General features: G+C 45.6%; 1 non-coding gene across 1 annotated transcript; it reads left to right on the forward strand.

Moving 5' to 3' along the window:
* Positions 1-15146: 15146 nt before the first annotated feature.
* LOC129345869 (U6 spliceosomal RNA) lies at positions 15147-15256 on the forward strand. Its single transcript, XR_008598629.1, has one exon. It is a non-coding gene; the product is annotated as a U6 spliceosomal RNA (small nuclear RNA).
* Positions 15257-25344: the final 10088 nt, after the last annotated feature.

The following is a 25344-nucleotide window of genomic DNA, read 5'->3' on the forward strand; positions in this document are numbered from 1 at the left end:
TTTTTAGGGATGTAGCTATTTTATAGAAATTACTGGACAGAGCATGTGTGATGGGAGAAGGCTGGAGGGAAGGGAGAATGGGGTATTCTTATTTATTTATTTATGTCATTTATAGTCTGCCTTTCTCACTAAGACTCAAGGCGGATTACATAGTGTGAGAGTAGTACAATCAGTAGCAAGGACAAGGGCAGGCATTTCCATACGGTGTCCAGAACATTTCCATAAACAGTGTCATAAGATAAATGAACACAAGTTTACAAAGATACAGCATTAGCAAGGATCCAATACGGGGTTGAAGAACTGCTGAAACAGAATATAATCAATTCTAGGACTTACATTAAACAACACCAGCTCTCAGCATGGCACAATGCATAAGACAGGTCAAGTTGCTTTCTCCTTTCTGCTGATGCAGCTGTCGCCCCCCCCCCCCCCCCGCTTGCAGCCCCATAGACCAGATGGCCTACGTGGTTGAGTCTGCTACCTGGCTGTTTTTAAAGCAGTTTGATCCCCTCCCCTTTCTCTATCACCTTCTTTGCCTTGTATACATCTACAAGAAACTTGGCTTTGAACCTACACAAGAAGCCACTTAAAATTTAGCAGAAACCCAACCAGGGGGCACCTCTGCTATTAGAAACTAACAACTCGGTGGGAAATCCACAAATGGAGGGAAAATGAAACATGAACGTTTATAATAATACATATGGAGTGTATTCATGTGCAAAGTGCAAAGTGCTTATAAATACTTATGTTCATCTAATAAATATTCATACAAATATAAATTTCCAATATACAATGTACAAATTAGATACTCATAAATACAATAATAACTACAGCCGCATGAGTAAAGTTCATAGATTCTCTAATATGAAGTAAATTTCTTTTCTTATCACAGTTGAAGCCGAGGAGAAGACTGTGATCCAACTAGAATTCCGCAGGTAAGTATATTCGAGTAGCATGTGATTAAAAAAAAGATATTTACTTCATATTAGAGAATCTATGAACTTTACTCACGCAGCTGTTATCTAATTTAAAATTTTGCGGGCATGTCAAGAGAGGCCCTCCCAACAGCACACATTGCAAGTGACTGTAATGGCACAGCCTGAGGTGCTGTGGTTTTGTACAGCTACCATGTGGTTATTAGTTCCCACCCACCGATCACCTCTCCGCTAAGGTTTTGCAACCTGTAAATTAAGGGGACGCCTCGTAAGGGTTTTCCTTTCAGATTGGTTTCGGAGTCTTTCTCAGCACCCCTGATCCATCGGAGCCAGTTTGTGACTCCTTGCACAGTTTCAGCATTATTCCAATAGGCATATATATATATTTTAAAACTAACAGCTGCTCATTCTCTCTCTCTCTCTCTCTCTCTCTCTCTCTCTCTCTCTCTCTCTCTCTCTCTCTCTGGGAGAGATGCCAGCCCTATCCTAGCCAGTCTGAGGAGTCCTTAACTAGGGGTGGGCACTGAAGGTGGGATTCTGGTTCCCTTGTGGGGGGATGCTCACAGCTTGCCATTTCTTGCCCCAGCCTGCTGTCCCACACCTAACTCCCATCCAGCAAGTCCCATCTGTTGCCTTTGGCGGATGCTACCATTTTTAAACATGGCACCATCCCAGGAAGCACATTGCATACAAAGACGGCGCAGTTTTGAAAATGGCCGCTGGTGTTAGTAGCCACTGTGGTAGCAACGCTGTCCTCGTTTGTTTCCTACACAGCAGCTGGTTCAAATATTCCATACGCATAATGAACAGAACGTTTTGGAAAAACGGTGGCTCAAAAATGGCAACAACTGCTCCGGGGGTGGGTAGCGGGGAGGGAGTCCAAGCTGGCAATGGCTACAGATGGTCTCCGGGAAGAAGAGTAGTGCGGAACCATGCAAACATTGTTGCAGGCTTTTAAACGCTGGGCTCGATGTCTTGGAAACAGTTTGCAAATTAGCAAACGATGAAGGGAAGGGATGACATCTAGAGCCATTTCTTCTTTATTAGTGAGTAGGGTAGCTGAGTAGGGCAGATTTTGGAGAAGGGAGGGAACTCAATGGGGATGGAAAACCAAACTATCTTTCCTCTGAAGCTGCTGTTTCTTCCAGGGGAACAGTTTTCTGTAGTTGGATCAGTTGTCCTGGAGTACTCCAGGCACCACCTGGAGGTTGGCAACCCTATAAGTGTGCATGCATGCATGCATTCATGCGTGCATGTGTGTGTGTGCATGTGTGCACGTGTGCGTGGGGAGAGGGGGGTACAAACTTGCTCAAGGCAGCTCACCAAGTAAAATATGAAAACAGCATCAAAAACCCAGCCAGACCATAAAAACAGCACCAAACCTTTAGCAATCTGAAATGATGCCCATAAAACAGCCCACAACCTTGAAGCAGCCAGACCATAAAAACCACTTTACAAGATCAACCCCCTTAGTTTAAGTGCCTCGGTAAAAAAAAAGAAACATTTTGGCTGGGAGCACTAAAAAAAGAGTATATGGGCACCAGGTTAGCCTCAAGGAGGAAATCATTCCACAGGCAAGGTGCCACCACCAATAAGGCCCCGTCTCTGGTTGCCACCCACCTCACCTCTGGAAGCAGGGACACAGACAGCAGGGCTTAAGAAGAGGATCTTGTTTTTCTGAACACCATAATGTTGTGTGTAAGTACAGCCTTGCAGTGTATTTATTGCACACATGTACATAAGACTCTCTGGGATTGCTCCCCCTTCCCCTGCAAGTGCATTATGAGTTAACTGGAGAGCCTCTCACATCCAGTTTGCATCTTTCTGGAGTGACTTCTTTGGTAAGGTATTGTAATTAGGACTTTTTGAACGTGCCCAGCATGTAGCCGATGAGATGCAGGCGTGTAGAGGTGGGAGATCCAAAGAGCTCTTTAACAAGATTTTCAGCATCTCTGTACAAGCGTTGCCGAAAACCTGACTCACTCTCGACATGCCATTCATCTTGATATCTTGTGAGATGTTCCACTAAACAGCGCGAGGGACTTTGTCACGAGTTCCAAATTAAGCAGCAGGCATGAAGACGTGCACCGAATGAGAAACAGTATGTTTATGGCTAAATCTATCCCCCTCAAAAAAGGTCTAAATATCCAGAGGAAATTTAATTAACTGGCAAAGCCCTCCCTATCCCCCTATCTGGGCTTGTACAAAGTCTTACCCACAGGTTACAAAGAGCTCAATGGCTGCTCTCTTCCCTCCTCCAAGGATTTCGGAAACAAGAGTAAGCGATACGTTCCAGCCTTAAATAGGCTAATGGAGGATTCAGCTGATATAAGCAGATATAAACTAGTACCGAGTAGTAAAGTGGATGGCTTGTGCTAGGGTGGTCACACCAACCACCAGGTGGGGCCTGAAGACCTCCTTGAATTACAACAGACCTCCAAAATACAGAGATCAGTTCCTCTGGAGAAAAAGGCTGCTTTGGAGGGTGGAATCCATGCCATTTTACTTTGTCGAGGTTCCTCCCCTCCAAAAACCCCACCTTCCCCAGGCTCCACCTCTAAATTGCCTGGAATTTCACAGTGGGTCATCCTAAGCAAACTTACACCATTCTAAGCCTGTGAACTTCAATGGACTTAAGAGGGTATAACATTGCTCAGGATCGCACTGTCAGGAACCTATAGAACATTCCCACTTTCACCTTCTGCTGACTTTTTACCAAGTCTTAGCACATGGAGTCTTTCTGCATGAGACCCATGTCAGGAGATGCAATGGAAGCCGGGAAGTTTAAAAAGACAAAGCCGGCAGCAGGGCAAAGACTTTGCAATACACTGGAGCTGTGTGAAGGGGCTGTGAAATGCCAGAAGAGAAACTTCAGCCCATTATAACCTCTCCAAATCCAAGCCCGGCTCTGGAAGGCAGCTCCAACCCATTTCCATTCCTCGCTGCCCTCTGGTTGTGATCCCACACAGTTTTAGCCTGGAGAGGTGAAATTGACAGAGCCTTTGAGAAGGCAAAGATGAAATTGACAAACCCTCTGAGGAGCAATCTCCACCAGCTCTGTGCCAGGAAGACACTGTTGTTCCGGGAGCTTCGCACAATGTTCCATGGCCGGTAAGCAGTGTGGAAATGGCCAGGGTGTGGGTTTTTGTGAAATAGGAGTAAACTTGCTGTTGAACCTTTTCAATTCTCGCGACACAGTCGGTTTCGATATAGCTTGTCCTGCAGCCATTCAAATATCCCTGCTCCGCTTAAATGCCTACACCACATCTAAGGAACTTCTCTGTTCCTAAAGAAGTGAGTAGAGTCTTCACTCTGGCATCTCTCGTTAACAGGGGTCATTTCATAGAAAAAGAACTGGAGGAACTCATTAGCATAACTCATTAGCATATGCCACGCCTCTTGCCACCACTGGAAGTGTATTAGTATAACTGATTTGCATATGCCATACCCCCTGACATCACCTATTCTGGCTGTTTTGGACCCAATCCTGGCCATTCAGGGCCAAAATTGGGCCCAACATGGCAAAAAGGGGCTGAAAATGGCTGAAAAGGGGCCCAAAATGGTCAGGATCAGACCGCTGATGAGCAGGAGAGTGATCCACCACCCGTCAGAGGCCCAAACCAGGTCGTTTCAGCCCCAATCCAGGCGGGGCCACCTGTCATGTGACCTCTTTGGGGAACTGCCGGAACTGCGTTCCTGTGCGTTCCCCCTCGAAATGAGCCCTGCTCGTTAAACAGATGGAGAAATCATGAATCAATTTTTTCTGGGCATCCACACAACGCAACCCAACTTCAATCCTCTTTGGAGGGAAAGGCGGGTTAAACATATGTCAAGAAATAAAGAATCTGGGTGTTGCGTCTTCTCATGAAAAAGTCTTCATTACAAGCATTATTGGGGCTAATAGGAAGAAGAGAGTTTCAGGAACAGTCAAATGTTTCTTGTAACATCCAGTTCCACTGTAGAGCCGCCTTGCAGGTGCATATCTGTAAGACTGACTGGATTGAATTAGTGTCTGTGGCGTGTATGTAAAAGAAAAGACACACCATGGACACTTAATCAGTAGAACGGATCGTGGAGCTCATTCTGGTCTTGCCTGCCCGGCTTGCTCCTATTCCTGATGTATCAAGGGAGAAGAGGCGAGCTTTCATCTACGTCAGCTGGAAGCAGAATCTATACAACAATCTCACAGGGGTAGGGGGAAGATTCTGTTGCTGCTTGCGGTTTCCTCTTTCCAATTTTCACTGCTTATTTTTTGGGCTTGAATAAAAGGGTTGAAGCACAGGAGCAATTGGAAGTCCTTTCCATCAGGGGAAGCCACAAATGATGCAGAGAAAGCTATAAAAGACAGGCCTGGGGACATCAGATGGGAGCCCGGAGAACAAAAGGTGGCCCCTGTGAACATCTTGTGAGTTGCGTTGGGATGAAGCAGACATCCCCGCCATCCTCTGTTACGAAGGCCTGGTTGGCATTGCTATGCCAGCAAAGATACACTCAAAAGGCTAATCTATCAGAACAGAAAAACTTTCCTTTTGAGGAGGTGAACACGCTGGGTCATTACTTGCTCTCTTGTTCTTAGGAAAACCCCCACCAGCTCTGGTGGCTGAAGCAGAGACATAGAAGCAGTTTCATTATATCCTCCAAATGGACAAAAGGGGTCTATATCCTCCACCCCGAGCCCGGATTGGCAAAGCACTGTAAGCTGGCTGGCCTAAGCAATACGGGGCACTTCAGTTCTATAGGCATCTGGTCATATGTCATTTTAAAAAAACTTGAGTCTGTTTCTTTAATATCATAGATGAAGCTCATTGTACTGGAAAATCAATCCCATAATTGTTTCATTGGGAAATTCATTTCCATTTGTAACTCTTTCCTGTTCCTTTACCAAGGATTGCTGTCTTCCTCACCCAAGGAGCCTTCCTCTCCGCTATCAACATAAAATGTTCTCAATTCCATAGGCGATCCAAGTTCTCACTAGCAGGGTTTGCACAAACAAGCGTGAACTGAGTTTTTCTCTGCTTTCCTGGAATCCTTAAACAGACTGGGGCGGGTGGGCAAGGAGGAGACCTGAACCCTGCCCCTCCGATTGCCTTACCTTGCTGTGCTCCAATTTTTAAAATAACAAATAAATGACTCCCTAGCTTGAGTGGCTACAAAATTATTCTCTGTCTCCGCTCATGTAATCATCTCCATGTAATCACACATTCTTCACTTTCTGCCGATGCTCGAAATGATACTGGAGACTCGAAATGTCTCTGTGGTTTAGCTGTTATTTTTCCATTTGCTGTTTAGCCCGGCGAGGATGGTGGTGGCATATTTTAAAACCTGAGTCCCACCAACCACGCTCAACAGAATTAAAATAGGACCAAACGAACTTCCTTTTCTTTTTGTTCTTCTGAATGGTAGCATTGCTGGGTTCTGGGCTCAATTTAAGGGGCTGGTTTTCACTATTAAAGCCAGGTGTACCCATAAGCTCCAAAAGTTACCTCTCCCTGTATGAATGAGTGCATCAATTCCATTTGTCTTGCCAGGTTCTCCTCTGCCCTCTCACAGGTGGAGATTTGTTTGGTGGTGACCTGACCTAGGACTTTCTCAGTAGTTACTTGGATGCTTTGAACCTACTGGTGGAAAGAAGAACTGTTTCTCCTCCCTGCCTCAAGAACAGACAAGGAAATTCTGTTTGGTTTGTTCCTGATTTTGCCTTGTTAGTTTCTTAGGGCCATCCCAGGGGAGGTGAAATTGACAGAGCCTTCCCTGAGGTGAAGATGAAACTAACAAACCCTCTGAGGAGTGATCTCTGCGTAGAGAGGTGAAATTGACAGAGCCTTTGGCTCTCTCTTTTTAAACTACGCTTCCCAGCTAACATTGCATCTCCCTACACTTGAGCATCCTCATGTAAGATGTCTTATGTAGAGAGATTCTAAGTTTACCGTGTTTTTTTTTTCCAGTGGGGCAACTTCTCACCTTGATTTATTAAAGATAGGCATACCTATCCATGATTCCAGTGGGCTAAAATTTTCAGTTTTGCCATTCTTCCATGCTTCAAGTTAGCTGCCTGTTTGTTTTTAAAGCATCCTTCTTTATTAATATCCAGCCAACATTTCTTTAAAATGCTCAATCCGTTTGTAAAACTTCCTGGGGGGAAAGAATACGTGATGTTACAGTTGCCGGCCAATCAGTGCTGTGCGTAGGCGGATGTGCTGTAAAAACCATAGAACCAGCCCCCCCCCTTGCCCCGGTGCTGGATTTAGGACAGGAATAAGTACATCTGTCAGTAACATGGTGAGTGCACTTCCCGAGTACAGTGGCTGGTATATTTGTAATGTACATCTGTATGAACCCTAAGGCACACGTCCCTCTCGTTGAACCTGACCTTTAGTTGAGGATCTAATAGAGGCTGCTGTGCTTCCCCCCCCCCCCCCCGAGGCAAATAGAAGATATGCAGGTCATTGCTTGACATAACAACAGGAACCTCCTACCTGCTGGACAGGGAAGCAGAATCCGACATTGCCTCCTGAGAATTCCTGCCAAGCTAGGAGTCAATAAGAGTGACACAATGCTGACTTATTAACTGACAGGGAGGAGGGAGAGGGAGTCAGGCGGAGAAAACTCTGCCTGTAACAAACTCTTTCAAGGCTGGCTGAGCATCTCACTTCCGTGCTCTGGCCAGGACCAGATTAAAAGTCCGTGGGCATGTGGAGGGGGAGGTGACTCCAGAACTGAAGCTTCAGTTTCATGTCTGCCAGCATTCCACATTCCAGTACTAAAATGGACAATTGCCATTGCTGTTCTGCCTTTGTGCTTTTCCTTGAAATGTCACTACGGACAGAGTCTGCAAACTGTAATGTTGAAATTTTGTAGTGGTTGGACTAGGATCTGGTTGAATCAGGTCCGCTCTGCCAGTTTGGTGTCGTGTAATGTAAGTTTGGTGTCATGGTTAAGAGCGGTAGGACCCTAATCTGGAGAGCCAGGTTTGATTCCCCACTCCTCTACTTGAAGCCAGCTGGGTGGCCTTGGGTCAGTCACAGCTCTCTCCGAGGTCTCTCAGCCCCACCCACCTTACAGGGTGATTGTCATAAGGATAATAATAACACATTTTGTAAACAGCTCTGAGTGGGAATTAAGTTGTCCTGAAGGGTGGTATATAAATTGAATGTTGTTGTTGATGCTGTTGTTATTGTTATGGAAGCTTGCTGGGTAACCTGAGCCACTCACAGCCTAACCTACCTCACAAGGTTGTGGTGAAGATAATATGGAGGAGATGAGAATAATGTAAGCCACTTGGGTCACCGCTGGGAAGAAAGGTGGGGTATAAATGAAGTAAATAAATAAAATACATTGAAGCCATTTGAAAGATGCTGGCCGCTTGTATTCTCTAGGACTCCTTCCTGTAGGCTGTGGCTCAATAGCTGAGCAGCTGCTTTACATGTGGAAGGGCTCTAGTTCAATCCCCAATGCCTCCACTTAAAAGGATCAGGTAATAGTTGATGTTAAGACCTCGACCTCAGACCCAGGGAGTCCAGAGTGGGCAATGCTGTTTTTGATAGACCAACAGTTTGACTCAGTATAAGGCAGCTTCAAAGGTTCATAAAACGTTCATAGCATGGCTCGGTCACTACGTGGGCTGGCCGCATGGCATGGAGAAGCTGAACTTTCATCCAGAATTTGGCAGCCAGTATGATCTCAAGTGGACTGTGTAACACCAGTTCCATGGGATTCCATTGCTAGCCTGTTTGCTTCTGGGATAAATTCCCAGATGCTTGAGGAAGCATCTCCTTTCCCATAGCTCATTTTTTAAGGTGGTGGTTTTTAAGCATCCTGCCATCAGAGAGCCTTCCCCAGCTAGATTCGTTGGCAGAAGGGCCGCAGCGTATTTGCCCTAGAGCCCCGGTGTGTTTCAAAGGACCCTGGGTCAAATTTCAGAACATATGCTCAGTCTCTGCAAAGGCTTTGGGGCCTTACCAACTCGGCAGAAAAGGACTTCCTTCCTCGCTGCACGTTGCAGGGTGTCAGTCACAGGAGACAAGCTGTCTTTCAGGAAAGTGCATCTGCTGTTATCAATCTTTTCATTATGGAACCCCTGAGAATCTTCCGAGGCACGCCAGGGTTCTCCGGAACACAGCGCTGAAAACCACTGCTTTAAGGCCTAGCACACAGTTTCCCAACGGCTCCGTGGTGCATCAGATTGGCAGCCGCTGCAGAGAAAGTGTTCTCTGTCGTCCCCCCTTCCATTTGTGAAATCAGAAGCCTGTCAAGATGTGCCAGATCCGGGCGTTTGTCCTTTTTAAACAGACTGGGAAGACTTTTTTTTTTTTAAGACATGCATTTTATAACGAACGCGCCTCTCTTTTCTGATACATTAGCTGGTGTATAAGCTCGCTTATGATTTCTGTGATGATTCTTTGATGCAATTTGATTTTTTGTGTGTCGCCTGTAGACTTGACCAGAAACTTTGAGTATGACATATATTAAGACGGGGCTATTTTTATTCTAGCCCTGACTTGGATAGCACTGATGAGCCTGATCTCGTTAAGATCTCAGAAGCTAAGCAGGGTCGGCCTTGGTTAGTAATTGGATGGGAGACTTCCAATGAAGACCAGGGTTGTAAAGGCAGGCATTGGAAAACCACCTCTGTTAGTGTCTTGACATGAAAACCCCACCTGAGGTCACTCTAAGCCAGCTATGACTTGAGGGCACTCTCCACCACCATTGTTATTCTAAACACGTCTCAAAGCAGCAGACATACTTTCTCTGGCTTACGAAGGGAAAACAGGCAATATTTTCTGAAGTGTACACAATTTGTAATGATATTATCTGTTCCCTTATTTACTCCCCGACAAAGACCCAAAGCAGCTTACCACCATTCTCCTCTCCTCCTAAAACCAACCCTGTGAGGTAGGTTATGCTAAGTAGCCCAAGTTCACGCAGCAAGCTTGCATGGCCAAGTGGGAATTTAAACTTTTAGTCTTCCAAATCCTAGTTTGATACTCTCACTACTACACCACACTGACTCTCAGGGTACTAAAACACGGTGCCAAGCGCAAGAGGGGCACGCTTGCCAACGAGGAAACGTTTTCCCCACTCGGAAACCCCAGAAGGGGGTTCGAAGCAGTCCGGACCCTACTCTGTAGCGTATTAAGCATACTCATGCATTTGGTGTAGCTACAGAGAGTGGAGTTTTGCCAAGCTGACTTTTGCCTCGGAAACGGTTCAGGCTGGGTGGACTGCGGTGGCTCTGTCGACACGCGTCCTTTTGAAGCGTGTTCTTCCCACTCACTTGCCTGATGGGCCTTCTCTTCCAAAGCCACACTGCAGTGCAGAGCCCTGCAATTCCCATGCGCCGTTGCTGCAAAGTACGGGTGCAGAAGTGCCCAGTTCGAGAGGAAGATCTTGCAAAAAGTCTGAATCGCCTCCGTTTGCTTTTGCACGGTGGCAGAACCAGCCTCTCGCATCAAGCAGGGATCTGTTTGAATCCCCTTCCCCCCCCCCACCTTGCTGTCCTCTCTTCTCATTAGTATTTTTTATCACTACAAATAGGAACTTTATGGACTACTTTTATCACACTCCCCGGAACCGGGTCAATATCTGGCAATACAGCATTCAGCGTAAAGTGCTGACCTTGTTAGGCACTGCAAACCCCGAGACGATGGCAAAGCCTGTCTCTTTTTCCCCCCTCCATGGCTTCATGCTCTTCCTGGAATCCATTGCTGTGGCAGAGAAATATGTGTTAGTCTGTACAATGACGTTGCTGTTCCCTTTAACAAAAGCACAGCTTCCTTTATGCTAGGCTTACATCTCCATTACCTCCATCCCATTTCTGAAGCACAGCAGACAGATATTCACTGCTAAGTATGTCAGTTGTACTTGGCATTTATTGTCGTTTTAAAAAAATGATGTCCCACATTTCTATAAAACGTTGGAAGCCATTTACAAAATTCGAAAGAACTCGCACCAACTCTAAAGCGGCCAGAAATGACCAAAAAGGATATGAATGCCAATTTTTTTAAACATAAAAGATGGGCACCTTCTACCATTCTTTAATCACTGCAGCAATTCTGGCACTCAGCATATAACTATAATAACACAAATAAAATGAAATAGTTATTATTTATTTATTTATTTTTTTATTTATTTATTTATTTATTTATTTATCACAAGTGGCAGTCCAATGAAGTGAATGTGCAGACTGCAGTCCACAACAACCAGGGCTTTTTTTCAGCTGGAACACGGTGGAACGGAGTTCCGGCACCTCTTGAAAATGGTCACATGGCCGGTGGTCCCGCCCCCTGATCTCCAGATAGAAGGGAGTTGAGATTGCCCTCTGTGCCATGTGGTGCGGAGGGCAATCTAAACTCTCCTCTGTCTGGAGATCAGGAGGCAGGGCCACCGGCCATGTGACCATTTTCGCCGAGGGCGATTTAAACTTTTAAAACTCCCTGCTTGTTCCAGTTGACCCAAAGTGATGTCATTATGTGGTCCTGAGTTCTGCCAGGGAGTTCCACCACCTCTTTTCCCAGAAAAAAAGCCCTAGCAACAACTATTATTATTTAGAAAATGTACTCCCCCTCTTCCGCTTTTCATACAGACTTGACTTCTCCAGAGAATCTTGTCTTCTCGTGATGTGACCAAAGTACGATAGCTTCAGTTTTGTCACTTTAGCTTCGAGGGAGAATTCAGGCTTGATTTGATGTAGACCTCACTCATTTGTCTTTTGGCTGTCCACGGTATCCGCAAAACTCTCCTCCAGCACCACATTTCAAATGAATCAATTTTCTTCTTGTCAGCTTTCTTCACCGTCCAACTTCCACGTTCGTACATCATAACAGGGAATACCATCGTTTGGATTATCTTGATCTTGGTCCCCAGAGAGACATCTTTATCTTTGAGGATCTTTTCTAGCTGCCTCACAGCTGCTCTTCCAAGTCTCAGTTTTCTTCTGATTCCTTCATTGCAGTCTCCCTTTTGGTTGATGATTGAGCCAAGGAATAGAAAATCTTGAACAGTTTCCATTTGTTCATTGTCATCTTAAAAATTGCGTAATTCCTCAGTAGTCATTGCTTTTGACTTCTTAATGTTCAGCTGTAATCCTGCTTCCAACTTTGCTGAATGTAGCGGTAGGATATACACCACTGCTCCTTTCAGTGCCTCTCTTCTTCTGCGTATTGTGAGACAAGACTGCAGAGCCCTGCACAACCCAGGCGATTGTGTGCAAAACAAAAAGCCTGGTGTGTGCTCCAAATAGGGTTGCCAATTTCCACGTGGGGCCTGGAGATTCCCCCAGAATTGCAACTGATCTCCGGACTACAGAGATCAGTTCCCTTGGAGGAAATGGCAAGTTCGGAGGGTGGGCGGACTCTATGACCCTTCCCCGAGCCCCACCATCCCCAGGCTCCACCTCCAATCTGCAGGAATTTCCCCACCCAGAATGGGCAACTCGAGATCTGTGCCCCCCACCATGTAGTTTTACAAGTATGGCAACACAATTAGCTCTTGCCCGGTGTTTTCATACCTTGCACAACCACTGAAAACGAGCAAAGTGAAATGGAATTGGCAGTAACCAGTTCTTGATTCTCTTATCTCAGGTATCCCTGTTAGGTATCAGGTATCCCTGCACCAGGAGGGAAGTTTGCACAGAGCAACCATGGTGCTTCCCTCTGCGATGAAAGCCCCCGAATCTGGCTTCCTGCACATCTTTTCCGGATGCGTGTACATATGGTTTGATTTTAAATCATGTATTGGCGGGAGCTGCAGAGTGAGCTGAAGGCTTGGAACAATTTTCCCTCTTTCCTTTTGTTGTTACCCCCTCCCACACACACACACCTCTATTCAGTGTCTTCTTGTTGTTGTGCTATGGCTGAAAAGCGTAATGAAGGCCAGGGTTCAAGATGCATTTTCATTCCTTTTTGCCTGCACAATGTAAGAGAAAGTAATCCAGGTTTCCAAGCAAAGCCTCTTTCCAGCACTGTATATATTCTTGACTTTCCCCCCCTTTGTCTTTTACAGGGGAAGAGCCTGGGATTATGTGTAATTCTTGTCGGTATCTCCGTCCTGTCTTCTCTCTCTCCATCTTGAGAGCTGTGTGACCTCCCTCGGTCTCCTTTTTCTCATCTGGCGATTGGGAAGGAGAAGACGCTGCGGTTTATGGGTCTGAGAACAATTAATAACTGCACCACATTTCACAGGAATGGTATATAAAACGCACCCAGGAGGGTAAGAACAACATCTTATTCGGCTATGAAACAAGCAAGTACTTGTACGGCCATGGAGTGCGTAAAGGAGTGCGTTGTGGGGTGCCCTCTCATTCATCAATCACAGACAGTAACGGTGCCACAGTTGCTGGGTTCATTAAATATAGACACATAACTGAGAAAAAGAAAAAAAGGATTCTTTCCTTCTGCCAGGGAATAGCATCAGCTGCTGCTTTGGATACCTCAAGGCTCCAATGAGGTATCGCCGTTTCCCTAGCTCAGTGATCTGAAGGGATTGAGTCTAAATGCTACCCCACCTAAGGCTCATCTCCATTTCTCCTTCTGCTTTTTTGTTTATCTTGCAGCTGATGGCAATATTCACCATCGGAGACATTAGTGATGAATAAACTACCCTCTGCTCGGTTTAGCATTCGCTCATAACTTCCGAGAATTCTCAGCGAGTGTTTGGGGAAGAAAGCTTGTCTGTTTTCTGAGAGTTCTTTCCCACCTTGGCCGTTTCTGCACGGCTTACCTCAACCCGGAACGCTGCGCAACGTGCCAAAAAAACGCGGACGATCGCGTTTTCTCGCGAGACTTTCACATGATGTTCTGCAACATTGCGCGAGAAAATGCGATCTTCCGCGGTTTTTTTGGCATGTTGCGCAGCGTTCCGGGTTGAGGTAAGCCATGCAGAAATGGCTACATTGGTGCATGCAGGGCCGTTTCCAGACGGCTTACCTGCCTCCGGAACGCCGTGCCATGTTGCGGGAAAAACGCGAAATATCGCGTTTTCTTGCATGAGTTTTGTGCGACATCATGCAACGTCGTGCAAAACTCGCGCGAGAAAACGCGATATTTCGCATTTTCCCAGCAACATGGCACGGCGTTCCAGAGGCAGGTAAGCCGTCGGGAAACGGCCCAGGTTGGCAAGGTGGCATGCTATGGATGCTGTTTTGCAAGCTGTCCGGTTCGATTAGAATATCCACATTTCAGTTTTGCTTCTCCTTGGGTCTACTCAACTCAAGTCTTAATTTAGCTGTTTTCTTGCCCTGAGACAGGAGAAGCCGGTGTGTGACTCTGCAACGTCACGCGAGGAAAGGTGTGGAATTCATAACTTTGATGGATACGGGGCAGTCACATTCCATAATACCGCAGTCAGTGTTGCATAGTGGTTAAAAAATTAGACTAGAATCCGGGAGAATCCCCCCTCTGCCACGGAAATTTGCTGGGTGACCTTGGGCCAGTCACACACTCTCAGCCTAACCTATCCCACAGGGTTATTGTGAGAATAAAATAAAGGAGACAAGAAGGATGGTGTGAGTTGTTTTGAATCCGCTAAGAAGGAAAATGAGGTAGAAATATCTTAAATAAACAAATACATACAATCATATGGCTATACATCCATCCCATCAGGAATTTCAATTTTGCCTTCAGATCACTTATCTAGATCGGTATTAAGAAACAAAATATTGACACCTCTGGTAAGCCTGTCATTGCGTCTTTACAAAGTTAATCTTACTGTTTGCTAATAATCTCCAATCTTGCAATTGCCTTCTTGTAAAACACGTTGCGCTGCCCTCGATCAACTTGCAGATAAGCCGAGTTCTTGCAAGCAGCCCATCTTTGATCTAGGTGTTCAGATCTAGGTGTTCCGCGCTTGCTAGCTATTACCATGTGACCTCAGTCGTTGCAGGCCAATTCTCAGAGCTCTGCTAACTCAGCCTACGAAATCTCCCTTCATTCACTCTTAACATTTGTTTAGAAAACCTCCTTATAGAAACAAGTGGTTTGCCAGTGCTTTTTAAATGGTCACAGCAGCAGCAATACGAAGAATTATTTATTACATTTTTGTCCTGCCCTTCTTCAGAGAGTTGCTTTCCCCTCGTATCATCATTGCAATGTGGAGACACAAATTCGGCCGAGAGAGCGAGAAAGAGAGCGCACTTTGTTGACGGCACTTTACACCCACTGAGGGATTCGAACTTGGGTGTCTGTTATCTAAATCTCATGCTCTAATCACTACTTGGTGCATCGTCCTTCAACAGCACATATACTAAAACTGGAATGATACTGGGAAGATAAGCACAGACCCTGCGCAAGGATGACACTTGAATTCGTGCTGTAATAACTACACCAGACTGGCTGTAACGGAATCGCTCCCTTCCTACTCTTGAACTTTCCGGCATCATCTTCCTAGGCACAACTAGGCCTTTTCTGCATGGGTGATTTTTGCCACTTTTGGCCCCATAGCTCTTTGGGTTTTCTTCCAAATTCCAGATGCTTAACTCCCCTTCAGATTTCAATGCGGCATTTTTAAGATGTTGTCTTCGGATTTCTGCCTGTACTTATTCCCCATGAGTGCCCTGTGGCACAGAGTGGTAAGCTGCAGTACTACAGCCCAAGCTCTGCTCACGACCTGAGTTCGATCCTGGCGGAAGCCGGGTTCAGGTAGCCGGCTCAAGGTTGACCCAGCCTTCCATCCTTCCGAGGTCGGTAAAACGAGTGCCCAGTTTCCTGGGGGTAAAGTGTAGATGACTGGGGAAGGCAATGGCAAACCACCCCGTAAAAAGACTGCCAAGAAAATGTCGTGATGCAACGTCCCCCCATAGCTCAGTAATGACTTGGTACTTTGCCTTTACCTTTACTGATTCCCCAATGTTTTTCTCCATGTGGGTTTGATTCGGCTTTTTCAATCATGCAGAATTTTCCTTTCATCCCCCCCCTCCATTCTCTGTTCTGCCCTTCCCCACCCTGCAGGCCACTATTTACTGATTGGTCTTTCCACCCTCCTCTCAGCTCCTCCCTCCCCTTCTCTGCTCCTCCTTCCCCTCATCCTCACCTTTCTTCTTCTTCTTCTTCTTCTTCTTCTTCTTCTTCTTCTTCTTCTTCTTCTTCTTCTTCTTCTTCTTCTTCTTCTTCTTCTTCTGTGAAGAATGACTTTATAACATTGTTTTTTGTTTAGGATTCATGACCCCCTCCAAATCAGAGATCCCCCCCACAGGCTGTCCCAGAGCTGGGAGGCAGACATCAGCACTGGAGGGCAAACGGACACAATGCAAGAACAATGGCTTTATGATGTTCTAAAGTCATTAAGTTTTCTTCACAAAAAAGAGAAGCGTATCATAACGATATAATGATGGTTAATTTGTGTTGTGGTTACATGGACCTCTTTTAGGTTTCTATGGTCTGGGGGTCAAAAATTCTGTTTTGGGGGTGAGCATGCGCCAACACTGCATGCACGCCATGCTGAAGCTGAATTCTGCTAAATTAAACTATGAGTTTCTCTACTCAAGGCATCTTAGCAACTCTACCTGAGATGCCTCAGCATGTGTTCTTCAAGTGTAGGGAGATGCAGTGTTAGCCGGGAAGTGTAGTTTAAAAAGATGGAGCTGGTGGAGATCGCTCCTCAGAGGGTTTGTTAGTTTCATCATTGCCTCCATGCAGGCTATGTCAGTTTCATCTCTCCAGTCTAAAACTGTGTGGGATCGCAACCAGAGGGCAGCCAGGAACGGAAATGGGCTGGAGCTGCCTTCCAGAATCAGGCTTGGACCTGGAAGGGTTATAATGGGTTGCAGTTTCCCTTCTGGCATTTCACAGCCCCTTCACACAGCTCCAGTGTATAGCAAAGCCTTTTCCCTGCTTCTGGCTCTGTCTTTTTAAACTACCCTTCCCAGCTACCATTGCATCTCCCAACATATGTTCTTCATGTGTTAGATGTCTCCTGTAGAGAAACTCTTACACAGGGATGCTCAAGTGAAAGATCTTACACTTGTTCTCCCATTGTGGATACACATGCACTGCTAGGGAAACAAAGTACACATGAATATAAGACCTCACAGAAAGTAAGTCACTTGAGTGTCCCCATGTAAGATGTCTTGACTCTGAGCTACGGCAGATCTTGGAACTTTTATGGAGTTGCGTTGTGCCAAGTCAGACCATTGTTCTGTCTAACTGAGGCCTGTTGGTCTGTTTTGCCTGGAAGCAGAACTCTGAGATCTTTTCCCAGTTATGCTCCTGAGAGCTTTTAGCTGGAAGATATCTCATGCTGAACCTATCTTGGGACCTTGTGTTGTGCTACACCCCCTCCCCACAAACACGACACACTTTGCATAGGCAAGGCACACGCCCCTCTTCCTCCTGCCACAGACTTTCCCCACTAATTTCTCCATCTCACACCCTGTCTGAGCTCACTGGCTCTCCCCTTCTTGTGGGTTCTTTTGGTGGTTTTAGGTCAAAACATTACCCTCGCAATCTCCAGCAAGCCCTGAACCACTGTAGATTGAATTGCTAGTATGCCTCCCATACCTTTGTTAATAAAATAGCTTCATCTCTAGGGGGGTCTGTCTGGCAAAGAGAGCATCCAAGATATAGCTCAAGATGTAAATAAATCCAAGGAGAGTGAGGAGGGACTGGGCTTTGCTGAACTGTGATAAAGCTTTTCGGGAAACTCGCTCCTGCTATATTTCTTGTCTCTGCTGCCTGACGAAGAGAGTAATTCCAGATTTCAGCCCTGGGCAGCAGCAAAGAAAGAGAGAAGGGGGAAAGAGGCATGGCGGAAACCCTCTTGCGGATTGATTTAAACATATTCTGGGACTGGCCTAATTGCTAGTCGAGGTTTGATCTCATCGCACTGCAGTTTCTGCTGCCTTTCCGGCATCTTTCGCAAGCCTGTCGCAGACAGCAACCAGAGAACCTACCGGGGTTAGTAAAATCATGACACTCTCTTTTGAACAACCAACATGGTGCAAGCCCTGTCCTTGTCCCCTGCATGTGCAGAGGCCGGTCTGAACAGAGTCGTCAGATTGATATTGCAGGGTTTGTGGAAACATGGAAGAGCCTGCATGCATTTACACTTTTGTCTGGCTCTTCCACTGAACAGACAGATGTCAAGAAAAGCATCTGCCACCAAGATGTCATCATTTACTCCCCCACCCCTGGACCGCGCGTGCGCGCACACACACACACACACGTTGTTCCCTGTTTGTTGCTTGAACACTACAGTTGAAGTGATAACAGCAAGTCTCATTGAACATGCACTGGCACTCAGTATTTGATCACCAACATGCAATAGCATTTGACAGTACGGTGTAGTGGTTAAAGTGCCAGTGTAGGATCTGGGAGACCCAGGTTCGAATCCTCACTATGCCATGGGAGCTCAGTGGGTAACCTTGGACTAGTCACTCTTTCTCTGCCTAACCTACCTCTGTTGCTGTCGAGAATAAAATGGAGGGAGGAGGAGAATTTTGCCCCTTTGGCTCCCCATTGGGGAGAAAGGTAGGGTATAAATAAAATAAAATAAATAAAATATTGATGTGGGCTTTTAGAAAGTTTGCAGTAGTTTCTTGAAATTTTCCTATACCTTTAACAATAAACGAGAGAAACAGTATATTTAAAAAAACCCAAAATTGAGAAAATCACATGCATTATCCAAGTGGCACAAAATTATCCAACAGGGAAAAAATTTCTAAAGTTAACATATAACCTTCTTGTTGAGGGACTTCTTAGCCTCTTTTCCAATCTTCAGCTAAGTAAAAAGAAGGAAGAAGAGGCGGGGAGAGGAAGGGAAGAAGTCAGGTGGGGACTGTTTATCAACTAGATGAGATGCAAGAAGAGATATTGGATGGTGGCAGTTGCTGTGGGACTATATAGTTGTCATCAAAGCACTCCAGAAAGGCATCCCATGTGCCATTAAATTTATATGTTATTCTTTTGTATAAATGTTACATTCTCCTAGGATACAAGTTCTAGGAGTTCTGCTACCCGGTCATCAATATTAGATGGAGAGGTGAATTTCCAAGCCCTTAAAGCCAGTATTATTAGCGGATAGTTTTATGGCATTTGCTGTTTGACTCCAGACAATTGACATCAGGGAGAAGAAAACAGACAATGCAGAGAACTCCGAATCTTAATACTGAGGAACATTTCTCCATTGCAAACTTGAACGCCCAGACTTGGAAGCTCAACAAATTTGAAATGTTACAATATTTTCATTCATCTAGCACTGCGCAGCTTGAGAAAATATGCAATAACATTCAGTAAAGGCTTATTTGTTTGTTTGTTTGTTTGTTTGTTTTTATTTAAGTCATTTGTAGTCCGCCTTTCTCACTGAGACTCAAGGCAAATTACATGTTGTGAGTCAGTACAATCAATATCACAACATTTCAATATATACGTAATGGGCATACACTTGCAATTTGCAAGATTTAAAAAGAAAGATTTAACAGTAGTGAAACAGAGCATAAGCGAATTCCATGATTGATATATTAAACAACATATGAACTACACATTAAAATCATACTTAGAGCAATAGTAGTGAAGTTTATAGTCCCTCTTAAGAGCCCCATGGCGCAGAGTGGTAAGCTGCAGTACTGCAGCTCAAGATCTGCTCATGACCTGAGTTCGATCCTGGCGGAAACTGGATTCAGGTAGCTGGCTCAAGGTTGACTCAGCCTTCTATCCTTCCAAGGTCTGTAAAACGAGTACCCAGTTTCCTGGGGGTAATGTGTAGATGACTGGGGAAGGCAATGGCAAACCACCCTGTAACAAAAGTCTGCCAAGGAAACGTGATGTGACGTCCCTCCATGGGTCAGTAATGACGCGGTGCTTGCACAGGGGACTACCTTACCTATAGTCCCTCATTGTTTGCAGAAATAGTAGTGAAATCTTTGGTCCCTCTTCATCCTTTTACCGATGGGTTTCCTATACGATTACTGATGGATCTCTTGAACTCACTTTCTTACCGTACTGCCCTCTCATCTGAGCAAAAAGCCCTTTTGAACAATTCGGTTTTGCATCATTTACAGAAGGCCTAGAGAGTAGGAGCTTTCCTAAACTTTTTAGCTAGGCCATTTCATAAAGAGGGGGCCTCCAAAGAGAATGCCTGTGTACGGGCAGCTGTTGATTTTGCCCATGTGAAGGGTGGTACCTGCAGAAGACCCTGTTCAGATGAGCGAAGTTGTCATGGTGGAATATAGGGAGAGAGGCGGTCTTGTAGATACAATGGGAAAAGATCGTGGAGAACTTTGTAGGTGAAAGCCAATATCTTGAACTGGGCTTGGTAACTGATAGGAAGCCAATGGAGCGACTATAGAATGGGAGTAATATTCATGGTTCTCCTAGCTCCCGATAATACCCATTCTGCAGCATTTTGCACCAGCTGGAGTCTCCGAGTTAACTTAAAGGGGAGATCAATGTACAGTGCATCGCATTAGTCAAGTCTCAATGTTACCATGGCATGGATCCAGGTGAAACAAAGAAAAAGAGGCAATTGGTGGAAAGGGAAGAATCTTTAATAATGGTAAAATCCCTATGTGTTTCGAATGCAGCTTCGTCAGGGGAAATCTTCCACATTCTTTTTAGTTCCGTTCCCGTATATACACTTTAGAAGACTCTTTTTGTCTTGATGCAGCCCCCCCCCCCCTTCTTCATGGATCCAGGTGACCACATTGGCCATGTGGAGGTAGAAGACATCTTCCAGGCTAGGCTGAGTTTGTGAAGAGCATTTTTTTTGCAGCTGCCTTAATTTGCTTTTCTAGCAGTAGTGCTGGATTCAGTATAACCCCTAGGCTCTTGACTGAGTCTGCAAGGATCAGATGAACGCTATCAAAAGTGGGAAGTACAATGTCCTTCAAGATCTCTGCTTTCTCAACCAGCATCACTTCTGTCTTGTCTGGGTTTCGTTTCAATTGGTTTGCTTTCAGCCATTTGACCACAGCAGCCTAAAATCTCTACTGCATCCCGTAGCGATTTTGATAGTGAGATATAGAGCTGGCTGTCATCTGCCTGTTGATGGTATCCAGTTCCACAGCTATGAATGAGTTCTCCTAAAGGCTTTCCATAGAGGTTGAACAACATGGGGGATAAGATTCCGCCCTGTGGAACTCCACATGATAACTTCCCGATCTGCAGATAGTTGGTCCTCTACAGTTACCCGAGTCAAACAGCAGCTTTTTTTTGCAAATCTGAATGGGCACAAGGAGTGCAAAAATTATCCCTTGGAAAGCCAGGTCACTTTGTCCTGGGAAAACTTTCTGCTCTGCCTGGGAGTTTCCTGGAATTACAATTAATCTCCAGACTACAAAGGTCTGGAGAAAATGGCTTCTTTGGAGGGTAGACTGTATGGCATTCTACCCTGCTAAGGTATAAAGGTATAACTTGCTAAACACTGCCCTCCCCAAGCTCCACCCCCCAAGCTCTGGGAATTTTCCAACCCAGAGCGAGCAGCCTTAGGACACGGACCCAGAAAGAGTGTCATGTGAAGTTAGATCCTCACAACGATGAAGCTTATTGGGCTTCTCAGAGCTTAGCCTTCTTCATGGGGTTGCATGAGGATAAAGGAAGGAAGGAGAACCCAAAGCTCTGAGCTTCCTCCTTGGAGGAAGGTTGAAATTTAAAAAAAACCTGGTAGCCACTTCGTTTCTGAAATGTTGTAAGATTGCATCATAGCAATCGGATTTCAGCCTGGAGCTTATCGAACTCCTAGAGCCTGGCAAAGTATGAAAGGCTACAGGACCGGCATCAGCACACAGCGAGGTGGGGCAGCTGCCAGGGCCTGTGGCTTCTGGTAGGACCCTCTGCTGCAGACTCCCTATGGACGCATCTGATGCTAGCACTCACGCTCTTCCCCTCCCTGCTTGTGAGTGCTTTGTCACCTTTGCTCCCAGCTGCATATGCTGCCTGGCATTGCTGGGGAAGGGCATGTGGGTGGTTCACAAAGCAGCAGCTTTCTCCTCACTGCATCCCGGCATCATCAGGGAAAGGGTGTGCAGGCAGTGTGGGCAGCTGTGACTGCAAGCGGTGGGAGAGCTTGCAGGTGGGCAAAGGAAGGATGCACAAGCAGGTGGGGACATACGTGGAGGGGAGGCAAGAAGGGGAGCCTAGTAGCGGGCAAAGGGGGCCCTTGAGCACTCTCTACCTAGGGCCCCCCAAACCCAGAAGCACCCCTGAAGGGCTCCATCCTTGATCTCTGGTCCTGCAACCCGAGAGGTGAATCTTGAGCATCTTCACTATACTGATCTCTTCCCCTGGCTAAAAAGATGCCGGAGCCTCTTCTGCATTGCTCTCTGCGGTTCCTCCGGCTCCTCCGGCTCTGAGCTCCAGCCCTCATTTTGCAAAGCACCAGCATGGAATTTTTATCACCTTCAACAATGAAATCTGTCACCTTCAAACCTCTTTATTGCGATCTGGGGACGTTCGCCTTGCCTGCTCTAACCCCACCTCCAGGCCGCCTCTGTGCAGCTCTCCCTTCCAACTCACTGTCTCTCACCCTCTATCGATTTAGATTCCTTGCTGACATCAGCACTTTTCATTCAAGGGCTGTGTGTTTTGACTCATTTTCTTAGAGGGCTCAAAGAGATTGTCGGGTTTGTCTTCCTTCCTTGTTCCCTTTGCCGGTGTGTGCGTGCGGACCGTTCTCAGATTCTGAATTTCTCCCTCTTTAAACCAGCCTAGGGGTGTGAAATCAGCAGAGACTACAGCAGATGTAGCATGGAAGACATATATTAAAAAAAGATTTTTAAAAATTTATCCAAGTTTACCAATATGAGTCTCAAAACGATGGCTCTCTTGTGAATTATTTGCTTATGAAAATACCCGGGAAGGAACTCAACATGGGCTAGATCATTCTAGGGTGTAAACAAGTTAATAACCAATCTGTGAATTTATGCTTTTTAACTGACAGAGCCGTTGATCCTACAGTTCAGCAAATGGAGTATTTTGTGAGGTTTTTTCTGTCTACTTTGGGGATGGATGCAAAGCGTGAGAAGATAAATTGGTGGTGTTTATCTGCTTGCTCTTATCCCTTCTGTTTAGAACAATTTCCTTGTTCTTTTACTGTAGCCTTGACAATAAATACTGAGATTTTGTCCTAGGTTGGCTGGCTGGCTGGCTTCTGACTGCATTCAAAGCCCTGAGTACTAATCTCTCTCTCTCTCCCCCCCCTTTCTCTCTCTCTCTCAATTAAAGTTGCCAGCAGACAGACCAGAATTGGCCCAGCTATAGTCAAAGAATTGGCTGTCTTCTTATCTAGCATCCAGATTCCAGAACAACCTTCAGTTTGGCTGTACAGGGCCCAGAAATAAAATGGCATTAAATCCATACCTGCCAACATTTTAAAATGGGAGAGAAGGGGATTCGGGGTGGCTTTGGCTATTACATAACAGCTCACCAGTGAAATGGGCAGGCAGCCCCAGTCATTCAAGTATTCGGCTTTGAGATACATCAAGGGAATCATGCAGGGGGATGTGTGCAAGGGATATGTGTGACTCTCATTTGTGCATACAAAAATCAGTTCCTTAGCAGCTTTGGAGGGTGGATTCTATGACATCACATCCCAATGAGGTCTGTCCCCTCCCCAGGCTCCATCCCCAAATCTGTAGGGATTTTCCAGCCCAGAGCTGGCAATCTAATTCTATCCCATGCAGCCTGCTTGGATTGAACACTCTAGCACCGACTTGTTCTTGGATGGTCATGTAAACACAATACAGGTATAGGCGCAGGGCTTTTTTTCAGCCGGAATGCATTGGAACAGTGTTCCGTCACATCTAGAAAACGGTCACGTGGCCGGTGACCATAAACTTTAAAATCCCCCACCCTTGCTCCAGCTGATTGGTGCCAGTCAGCTGGAGCAAGGGGGGAGTTTAAAGTTTAAATCACCCTCCTCACCACTCGCAAGCAGCACAGAGGATGATCTAAACTCCCCCCTTGCTCCAGCTGACTGATGCCAGTCAGCTGGAGCAAGGGGGAATTTAAATCACCAGCACGGAGGGCAATTTAAACTCCCCTCTTGTGGGAGTGCTCCCGGGGTGGATGCGCCCTGCACAATGACATCACTTCCTGGAAGTGACTTCATCGCACAGTCCCGCGTATGGTACCCAGTGAATTCTACCACCTCTTTTTCCAGAAAAAAAGCCCTGAGGTAGACTTTCCCCGGGGTTATTTGTTAACCAGTTCTCTGAAGAAATATCCAAAGGGTTGCCCAGCAAACAGCCATTAAAAATTAAAATAGGCTGAAACGTATAAAATGATGAGCGTACTCCAGCAAAATCAGTAAAGGAAAGTCAATACATTGAAGTCAAAGAGCAGCACAAAACCGTTTTACTACAACCTCTTAAGCCAAGAATTAAAACACATGAAAACAATTTCATAGTGTTAAAGAACATGTATCTGTTGAAAACCTGCCCATTCTTAGAAGGTTTGCGTTGGACCCAGACTAAGATCTAGAGTCAGTGAACATGGCAGCAGTGAAGGAACAAATAATGTTTTGAGCTCCAGGAACCAAGTAATACTGATGTTTTTGGTGCTACAATCTGAGCTCTTACTACATATTTGGCTAATTCTTATGCACAGAATAAGTTTCTGAGATCCTTTCTGCTGAGAATGGAACAGGGATAATTTATACTCAGTATGTGAAAAAAAGAACGTAGGGTTGGGTTTTTTTTTTTACTTCTGCTTTAAAATTATTAACGCCTGAGGGAAGAATTAATAAAGCATGCTTAGTTCAGTTATCTCTGAACACTATCCTTAAGGAGCAATGATGAGGTGAAAATGCTCATCTTACAACGTATCGATTTCCCCATTTACTATCTTTTAAGTGTGAAAAGCCTTGACAAGAAAAAGGAAGCTGACTTTGCAACGATAAAACATTTAAAGGCTGTCGCGGATTAGTCCAAAATGCCACTGTCCGTTTGCCGTTGAGTAATAAGATTGAGTATTCGGAGAGTTTTCTCAGCGGTCAAAACATATTCTCTCTCACTGTTCTGCTGAAAAGTTTACAACAGCTCTCTGAGGTAGGCTTGGATGATCACTATATAACAGGTGAAGGGGTGTGGGTGAGACAGAGGGGTCTCTCTAGTGAGCTTGTAGGAAAGGTGAGATTTGAACAGAGGGCCTCTGGGCTCATAGCTTAGTCTCTTCTGTACAGAGATAACACCCTTTGAAGCCTGTTGACTGCAGTTGACTTAAGTGGGTGTAACTCTACTTAGGACAGCATCACTAGTTACCATGCTGCATCAAAAACCCAACTTGTGCAACAATTTTTAAAATTAGGATCAATGAGAACATCACAAAACAAAAGGCCTGCTTCTGTAGAGCTCTCCATGCAGCTGGATGTTTGGTACAGAAAACGAAGTGGGGGGGATGATAACTTGCTCCAAGGCATGGTGGCCAAACCTAAAATCTTTGGGTTTTGGTACTGGCGAATAGAGCTACTTGCCACCTTTGTCTAT

This window comes from Eublepharis macularius, chromosome 18 (assembly GCF_028583425.1).
Source record: "Eublepharis macularius isolate TG4126 chromosome 18, MPM_Emac_v1.0, whole genome shotgun sequence".
NCBI classification, from domain to species: domain Eukaryota; kingdom Metazoa; phylum Chordata; class Lepidosauria; order Squamata; family Eublepharidae; genus Eublepharis; species Eublepharis macularius.